Source organism: Rhagoletis zephyria, unplaced genomic scaffold, assembly GCF_001687245.7.
Source record: "Rhagoletis zephyria isolate East Lansing unplaced genomic scaffold, Rhagoletis_zephyria_1.1 Rzeph_scaffold_00631, whole genome shotgun sequence".
Lineage (NCBI taxonomy): Eukaryota > Metazoa > Arthropoda > Insecta > Diptera > Tephritidae > Rhagoletis > Rhagoletis zephyria.
Genome location: NW_016157715.1, coordinates 170,485 through 180,857, shown reverse-complemented (window position 1 = coordinate 180,857; position 10,373 = coordinate 170,485). Strand labels below are relative to the sequence as shown.

The following is a 10,373-nucleotide window of genomic DNA, read 5'->3' as shown; positions in this document are numbered from 1 at the left end:
CTACAAGAAACACATTTACACACATTGACCTGTCATTTGCTAGCCCTGATATAGCCATCGCAGCAAAATGGGAACTACAAGAGGATCTACATGGGAGTGACCATCTCCCCATTGTAATAAGCATCCATCCCCAACAACTTCACACCACAAACACAAACAAACCAGCATTTAAAATAAAACAAGCGAATTGGGAACTTTTCACCATCAAAACCCTAGAATATGACCGTGTCAGATAGATATGTATCTACAAATGTAAACAAAGAATGTGCAAATGTTAGGAAAATTATTTTAGAGAGCGCCCATACCGCAATCCCACAGAGCAACCCGAGCAGGCAAAAGCACAACGTCCCATGGTGGAACGCAAAACTACAAGCACTCAAAGAAAATAAAAATAAATGCTGGCAAACTCTCAAACGCAATATCAGCCAAGACAACATAATAAAATTTAGAAAAGCGTCGGCACTATTTAGAAGAGAAATCAAAGTAGCCAATTTCATTTTCACAGCAGAGATTAATCCTTCTACACCAATAGAAAAAATTTGGACAAACATAAAAACCTTTACAGGGTATAAATCTACGCCAGCATTCACTGCTTAACAAAGCACAGCACCATCAACCAAGTAGCAACACACCCAAAAGATATCGCCAACGAATTGGCGTCGCTTTGGTCCCATGAATCGTCAAACGAAAACTTTTCACAAAACTTCATCAACAACAAGCAACGAGCACTGAACGCCTCATACAAAAACACACCTAATTCACCCGCTGCCATAGACGAAGAAAATATAAGCCTAGCTGAACTTCATATAGCAGTAAACAGCCTCAAAGGAAACACACCAGGACTTGACCGTATCTCCTATCCCATGCTTCGACATCTGTCCCCCAACAAACAAAAACGAGACTCCTCAACTTGTACAATAATATATTTAATTCATACATCCCCCAATATTTAAAAACTTCAGTCGTCAGCCCTATCCTTAAACCCAACTCAAATAAAACCCTAGCAAAATCGTATCGCCCTATATCCCTCAACTCCTGCCTAGCTAAATTGTTGGATAAAATCGTAGCCAATAGGTTGTGGTGGTTTGTTAGCAATAACAGACTAATCAACGATAACCAGATTGGCTTCAAAAAGGGTAAGTCGACAACTGACGCTCTATTGTGTGTAGAGCATCTGATTGCCGACTCCATCTCGAAGAAGAGGCTTGCATCAATCATCTCGCTCGACTTTTGTAAGGCGTTTGACAAGATTGGGATTCAATCAATAATCGAACAGCTCACAAAATGGCGAATCGGTCCAAAAATTATTAAATATGTCCTTAATTTTTTAAGTAACAGGAAAATTATAGTCCGCGTCGGAAAAGAACTCTCAGACATACACCCACTAAGCAACGGAATACCACAGGGTTCTCCTCTATCGGTCATTCTCTTCCTAATTTCCTATAATAAATTAAGTGACATAATTAGCCTCCACAAAGAAATTAGTTTTTGTGCTTACGCAGACGATTATCAGCTCATAATCAAACACAATAAAAACAAAAATCCTATCACAAACTTACTAATTCAGGAGCAGCACTCTCTACATCAAAATGCCAGCACCTACACATTTGCCGCAAACACCACTGCAACTGTACAGTGTACAGCAACAACCAACTAATTACAAATGTAAACCAGTTAAGAGTGCTAGGCCTAGTTTTCAACAATAAATTTAAATGGAACTCACATATAACGTACCTACAAAAATCCATCGCCCGTAGACTCAACATTATTAAATGCTTCTCAAGCTTAAAATTCAACTGCCATACTCTCACACTCACCTCCATCGTACAATCAATCTTAATATCCAAAATCGATTTCGGCCTTTTCCTTTATGGATCTGCTCCTAAAACTCACCTTAAAAAACTAAGCTCCCTACTCAACGCCGGACTAAGATCAGCCTTAAATGCATTCCGCACTACCCCAACCAACAACATCCTGTTCCGAGTCCGGAATAGCTCCCATCGAGCTAAGGACTAAATTGCTTCAAAACAAACTCTTTAAAACCTTAATCAATAGCCACAACACACCTCTGTACAATATCATAAAGCAATACAAAACCAAAAACAGAATCAGAGAACCCAAATCCACGGTAGAAAAAGTCATATCAAATTGTAATAAATACGACCTACCCTATTTACCTACAAAACGCATAAAATACTCGAATCCACCATGGCACCCAATACCAAATAACCTGATAAACTTCCAACTCAGCAAATACAACAAAAACACAACACCAGCAGAAGCATTCAAAGCAACCTTCAATCGACTCAAAAGTGAGCTAAACGACAGAACATTCTTTTACACCGACGGATCTCTATCACACAACAATATTGGTCTAAGCATAACCACTGAAAATTCAATATTGCTCATGGCAAATTGTCCACCATACACAACAGTATACACAGCAGAAATAATCGCGATAATGTCTGCGATAAACATACTTAAAGCGAAAAGAGGCAAATATGCTAACTGCTCAGATTCCATGTCCTCCTTAAAAGCTATTTACAATACTCAAAACAACCAATATTACCCCAGACTAATAAGAAGCAGCCTCAAAAATTATTTTAATTTGGATCCCGGGTCACACAAACATAGCAGGAAACGAATATGCAGACGAAATGGCAAAACTAGCTACAATATCTCCCGTATACACAATATGCAACCCACATGATACCAAAAAATTCCTCAAGACTCTGTTCGTAAGAGAATGCACACATCAAATCTGGATGAGAACCTCACAGTGGTACAAGTAACACAACACAGAAAAACTTAACATAAAGAATTACTTAAACTTCAATCACCACCCCCCTCTTTGAACAGGTTAGGCATAACTAATCATATTAGAATCCGACTATGTCACACAAATCTTACCCAGCAATACCTGTTCAACAACAATAGCTCCCAGACCTGCCCGTACGTACTGCAGTCTCAACACACAAATTACAGTCCAACATATACTACTAGAATGCCAGCCCCTACATACTTATAGAAAACGAATATTTGATAACCAGAATCCATTAAAATCATTATCTTATCCGTCAGTTGAAAATATCTTAAAAATTACTAAATTCTTAAAGATGGCAAATATATATTTTTTTAATTTAACCGATACTATACTATAAGCTATAAGCCATAATTTAGAACTTAGCTTAAGGCCACGGCAGCCATAGCTCATAAGTTTACTTATCTTAATAATACTAATAACGGTTGTATGTAAAAGCCAAAACGAATCGAGAAAGATATAGACAAATGCATACATAAATGCTCAGAACGAAAAAAGAAATCGATTAAGCCACGATCGCGTGTCCGTGCGCCTGTCCGTCTGTGCACACGATAACTCGAGTAAAAATTGAGATAACGTAACGAAACTTGGTACGTGTACTTCTTGTGTGAGCGTAGGACGGATTGTATATAAAATGGGTAAAATCGGACTATTGTGGTTATTACCACGCCTACCTCCCATATAACGGTAGTTTTCAGAAATACGAAAACTACGATATTTAAGTAACACTGAAGCTTATTCACTCAGAACTGATATTTACGATGGTTTTTAGGCGGAAAATAAGAATAATATAAATTTTTGGAAATTGGGCGTAGCCACGCCCACTTATGATTCCATGTGTACATATATATTGGTAATCGCTCCACTAATTTCTCCCAGACTTGGCACAGTTGTTGGCTTCGGTACAACATACCAAACGGCAGAAAATGTTTGAAATCAGACAATCTGCCTTATCCTGAGTTTCGCCTGAAAAAAAATTCACCCGAAAATTTGTCATCCGCCCATAGTAAACCATGGAAACCAAAAGTGAAAAGTCAACCGGTTCGGGGAAAAGAAACTCATGATAAGGCAGAATAACTACGCCAACATCCAATATAACGGTAAATTTGGAAAATGGACGTGGCACCGATAGAATTAATATACTTGCCATATAACAGCAAGACGTTGAAATCGGACTAAAATTATGCCCACTTTGCATATAACGGTAAACTTCAGAAATCCTTGAAACTTCGATATTTCGAAATTTAAGGACCCTAATTTATTCAAAATTGATACAACAATCGCCTAAAAATAAATAACATTTTTATGGATCTTTAGAAAATGGGCGTGATACCGCCCACTTATACCTACAAATGTATATAAGTTAACCTCATTAAGACCAACTGAACATACTATCGAAATTGTTAGAAATAGGGGTAACACCACTCTGCTTACCATGTAACGGTAAGCAGGAGATAAACAAGTAATTTTTAGAGCAAAAAATAAAACCGACTTCAACTCTCATATAAAAATTTCGGATTTCAACCAAATTAATATGGGACCACCTGTGAGGTAAAATTTTTCGAAACACGTGAGTAAGAAGAGCTTGAAATGCTGGCCGACAGGAAAAACGACCGAAAATTGTATCAGTGAGTTAGGCGACTTACGAAAGATTTCAAGACCAGGACGAAATCTTGTAAGAACAACAATGGCGACCTAGTAGCCGATGTGCAGATCGAAAATAAATTATGGAAACACTTTTCCACCCATATACATATGTAGTACTTCTATATTGCTAGTAAATTCAAAGTACATTCCCCAACATCAGAGTGTCGAGATATTCAAAAAAGAAAGAGAGATCCGATAAGAGAATGTACTCAAACTGACATTTTTACTTCTCAAAATTCAGGAGCGGTTTAACAAATTCTTATCGAAAAATAATTCACATGAAAAATTAACAAAAAATACAACATTTGTATATCAATGAGAAACACTGCAGCCGCTGTGGTGGCAGAGGATAAAGATACCAGTTATGAAAGGACTTGGCATCAGTTGGCATTTCCAGTTGGCGTCAATAAGCCCAGAACAGAAACGAATAGCGTACTTTATTGGATTCGGTCAACTGTCATATGCCACACAGCTTCATGTGTAAATAAGTTTTGTCTTATGGCGATTTCTTTTCTACAAAAATTGTTGCCTTTTCAATGCCCTCTCCTTAGTATTTGTGCGTAGAGGGCACTGAGAAGGCAACATATTTCGGTAGAAAAGAAAACGCCATTAGTTAGGAATAACACCTCCTATTTTCCAATTTTTGGGATATCGAAAAAACGAAGAGCTTCGAAAAAAGTCGACATATCGAGTCCTAACCGCAAAAAAATTTTGGATTTTTATTTTTTTTTTCAAAACTTACTTCTTGAAGCAGAAATACTCTAGGACCTAGAGTCTAGATGAACAAAAACCTGACAGAGAGTAAATATTTAGAAAATGAAAGCAAATTTTCGCCGAAATGCCGATTCAGAATAAGAAAATAGGCGCAAAGTTTAATGCTTCGATTCCGAAGCGCCCCGCAAATGAGAAATTGGTAATTTAATTTTCTTTTGTGACGTATGTTTGGAATTTAGGGTGTATGTCGAGAATTTATTTACACTTTTAGCGGTGATAGCAGTAAATACACATCATATTCGCTGTAAAAAATTTCGAATTATGGCCCGTCCATGCGTTCTTCAAGTTGTCAAGTCAACTCCGCACAGGTGCAAAGACAGTCTAATAGCGTTTAGGCATCAAAATTTAATTTTGCACAAAATTCGTTTGAGTTAACTGCGGTTTGAAGGAAACATGAGACCGTAAAATTTTTATTTGTTTATTTTTAATTCTCTGAACCGCCCCTGTTATGATATGGCACTTCATTTTATGTAGTACATAGTTTACAAATATACACGTATACTTCTACAATCACAAAAATTTTCATAGGCTGTCTTTCTTTGATTTCGAATTGAAAACACATTGTGATCATATTGTACTAGCAATATAAAAGTATTACATCTATGTTTTCACCCCACTTAATGGTAGCAGCACTGAAGGTTGTGGAGAAGACAAACCCGATCTCCCAGCCGATGTTCCACCGCCTGACTATGACGAGGTACGAATAGCAAGTACGAGGTTGAAAAACCACATAGCTGCTGGAGTTGACGATCTACCAGCCGAGATTCAAATCAGAATTTGAAATTTTTGACGATTTTCAACGTATTTGCTATTGCTAAGCTGCGACTGAAGAAAAATAAAATAGCGAAAGCAGACAGCAAAAGCGAAAAGAGACATGAAATCATTTGCTTTTGCTTACAGCGTAGTTGACAAATTTACTGTTGCCGATGCGATGAAAAGATCAAGACAAGGAGAAAGACTTGGCTGCACTTTGCATATCCAATTGGCGTCAGTGGAGACAGAAAATAAACGTCTGGCGTGCTTTGTTAAACTCGGCCAAAATTGCTTAGGCCGTGGTTACGCCACTAATTTCGATTGGCAATCACCGTGCAATTATTGTTGTGCACAGCGCGGAGTGAGAGAATTTTCGAAATCGAACAGCCAGCACGATTTGCTGGGTGAACCGAACAGACAGCACGCCAATTTTTCAGGGTGGCAATACGCTATTTTGCGAAAAAGTATTAGAATAGTAAAACGAATTTTTTTATTATTATTATAAAGTAGATATTAAAAAAAAAAATATTATTATAAAAATTAAATATTAAAGAAAGAAAAAATATTAAGTTGTTCTTCCATTTTTCATTTTCCGACTTCAATTTTGATGCATTTTTAGTTGCATTTTTACTTCAGTGCTGCCATTGTGTGCGAAATTGTATGAAATGGAAAAAGGCATTTCTTAAGAAGCAACCCTGTGCTCGCCAATCAGCAAATAGAGCGTAACCACTTCTCACCAATCACCGAATTTTTTCTCTTTTGATTGCCAATTAAAATTGGTGGCATAACCACGGCCTTAGGCGATTACAGCGCCAAATAAAAAAGAACAACCACAGCAAGGCGTCGCCGTAATATTAATATCAGAATCGAAGAAATCTATAGTTTTCGTAGGTATGTCCGAAAAGGACTACCGCTATGCCAAAGGAAAGCCCATAGGTTATATTTTCATTAAGGATACTATTTTTCACTTTTTACCTGTTGACGTAATTCCATTTCCTTCCTTTAATCGGTTTCTGAAACAATTCTCAGCTACGTTAAATTTTAAAACAAGCGCTTGCAAATGCGTTATTCATCACACCTAAAGTTGAGGGTAAGAAATTATGACCATAATATTTTTTATAACATATTGATAACTTTACTGATACTTTATACATATTTAGGCGCATACCTTTTAATTCTGCTTATGAGTTGAACATAATGGCACGGCGACACAAGTGGAGCCTTATCTTAGTGGTTCAAACTACACCTATTACGTTCAGATCCAAAGCGGATATCGTCGGCAAGCATTTAGCGCCCTCTTTGAGACCACTTTGTGGCAACATTTTTGAGGAAACAATGCCCATAACGAAATGATGACTGTCCTTTTATGCAGTTTCATAGAAAATAGGATACAATTATTGTATATCCCAGTCGAAAAAATTAGTAATGAAGAGGTATTCTAGCAGCGCTTCTCTTTGATATTTTGGAGCGATAGGTCGGTTCTCAGTGATCAATTATTTCAAGACTCGCTGATTCTGGAAAGATAAAAAATTACACGAAAAAGTAATGAAGTAGTACAACTTAACTTGTCTCCAGACACGCGTCGACTGATTGTAGAAAAGGATGGTTTTCTTTGTTTGACTTGCGTTGTTTCCGAAACACATATCTCCAACTACCTTTGAATGGCAGGGTTACTCGAAGATTAGACGATTTAGAAACGCTCCTCATTTTACCACCTTTTTTTTACTTTTTACTTTTTTCTTTGCTTTCAACACTACTATAAAACTCTTTAATTCTTAGTTCTTAGCCAGGAGTTCCAAGCGTTATTCTATTAGTCTTTTAGCAATAAGTTTTTTAAAAATAAAAAATTAACTGTCTGCTTTTCGTTTTAAAACAATAAAAATTTAAAATTAAATTAAAAGTAAAGAAAAACAAAATTAAAACAGCGAAAATAGTTTAAAAAAATCAAAATAAGAAATTAAAAAAAAAATATATATATTTTTTTCTTTTTAAAACAATAAAAACTTATAAAAATAAAAGAAAAAAAAACATTTTTACAAAAATAAATAAAAATTAAAAGAAAATGGAATGAAGAAAGAAAAAATTAAATAAAAAAAGTACTAAGTTCCTAAAACTAACATTAGTGAAATAAAAAAATATTTTTCTTGTTATACAAAATCTAATATATATAAATAAATCAAATAAAAGATATTTGGGCATATGTATAAAAAGGGAGCTTAAGCCCCGATTCGATTTTCAGTACAAATTCCTGGGATTGATCTCAATCCAGCAGTGCAAAAATTGGGTCTGAGCTTGAGCTCACTTTTTATGCATGAGGCCTATTAAGTTTATTCTTAAAAATGCAATGATATTAGAAAAAAGTAGTTTCCTTTTTAAAACGATAACATCTAAAAACAAAGAAATTGAAACTAAAAGAAATGTCAATCAAAATAAAAGAAAAAAATTGAATAGGTTTCTAAAAAATGAAAAAAAACCTTTACTTTTTAAAACAATAAAATCTAAAAATTCAAAGATAATTATATTAAGAAAGGAAGCATAAATTGAACAAAAATTAACTATAAATTAAATGTAATTAAAAACAAATATTTTTTCTGTTTAAAACAATAAAATCTAAAGTTAAAGAAAAAAGTGTTTCTAAGTTTCACGTAAACGGGAAAATTGCCTCGTAACCACATAAAAAGAAAATTATCAGACAGGTACTGCACATCACTTCCGAGTGAATTTCAATGCCTTTCAATATGAGTTCAATGTGACTTCCTCCAATATATAAGCGTTCAACCTCGATACAAATAAGAAAGAAACTTCGCGCTCGGCAGTATCCTTTACCAATCTTGAGAGCAAAAATTGTAGGTTTTCGAAGTTGCTGCGGAACCGCTATATAAAGTCGAGCGAATTTCGTAGGTGGTGAGCTGAAACGAAACTAAAATAAAGTTAATTATGACATATATATGTATGTATTTTTTTTTTTTTAATTCCTTGTGAAATATTTTCGCGACTGTGAATTTCTATATTAAATATAAAACATAATAAATAATATGTTCTGCGTTATTTATGTATATGGACCTCTAAATCTTAATATCACGGTCTGCGCTTTTGACAGGTGTCTTTCTGCACTGTACCGAAAATATATCACAGGGGATTTTGCAAAAAGAAAAAAAAAATCTAATTTTTTGAATGCGTTTAATATACACATGAATATTTGCATTTCTGTTTACTCATATCAATGAAATCACTCTTACCAAGTACCGCTCTTGATCCTCAAACTCGCCTCTTGGTGATGCTCATGCTCTTTGCAAGCTGACTTAAGCGTATTTTCGACTGGCAAATGCAACGTTTAAACTGGATAGAGGAATATACACTATGCGACATATGAAACTTTACACCTTGTTCTAATATAACATTCATAGTTATTTTCATGAAAAATTGTCTGCCTTATTTATTTATGAAAATATAGTTCGTTTATTCTATAATATAAGCCATAAAAATCAAAGGTTCACACTTTATATAAAGTTCATAAAAATTAAAAAAAAAAATGCATCTAAATTTTCAACTTTTCATTCAGAATTTCTAGAAAAATTTCGAGTAAGGAGCCCATTCAATTTTAGTCTAATGAAATGCAAGTTTCAATCGGCTACCAAATCGCGTTGGTTTCTTAGAATTTTTTATTTTTATTTTTTTGAGATTGCTTTTGCGGTGTTTTTTATTATATTATAACAAGTGCAATTTACAAAAACTGATGTTGATTATTTGAAAGTTCGCTGCTAACGGTCCCCCGCATTTTATTTCATAAGAAATGCATGCTTATATGGAACATAGTGCAAAAATCCGTCTCCAAAAAAAAAAAATTCTCAAAAATCAACAAGATTTCGTAGTCGTTTGAAACTTGCACTTCATTAGACTAAAATGGGCTACAAAACTACATACTCGAAAAGTTTTCAGAAATTCGGAACAAAAAGTTGAAAGTTTGGATGAAATTTTTTTGAATTTTTGTGAACTTTATATAAAGTGTGAAACTTTGATTTATATGGTTTATATTATAGAATGAATAGTTAGTTTCAAAAATATATAATGCAAAAAATTTTTCATGAAAATAATTATGAATATTATATTAGAGCAAGGTGTACACTTTCATTTGTCGCCTAGTGTACATCTGTGAGTATGTATGTACATAGAAACCAGCTCCACATTAAACCAATATGCTGACATGATTAGTTGAGCTGGTTAAAAATCTGCAGAGGCTGCCTTGATCACTAACACCCCTATTGCGAGTGTCGACTGGGAGTAGATAAACGACTGTTAAGCGATTATCGATTATCGATGGTATTGTGAGTGTCGCTTAGTCGCTCAATTAGCGACTGTGAATACTTTTTAATCGCTC

At 34.9% G+C, this 10,373-nt stretch overlaps 1 protein-coding gene across 1 annotated transcript in view; it reads right to left on the bottom strand.

Moving 5' to 3' along the window:
- LOC108360801 (uncharacterized) overlaps nucleotides 1-10,373 on the bottom strand; it is a 30,463-nt gene that overhangs the window by 2,823 nt on the left and 17,267 nt on the right. The gene's annotated exons all lie outside the window — the stretch shown is intronic.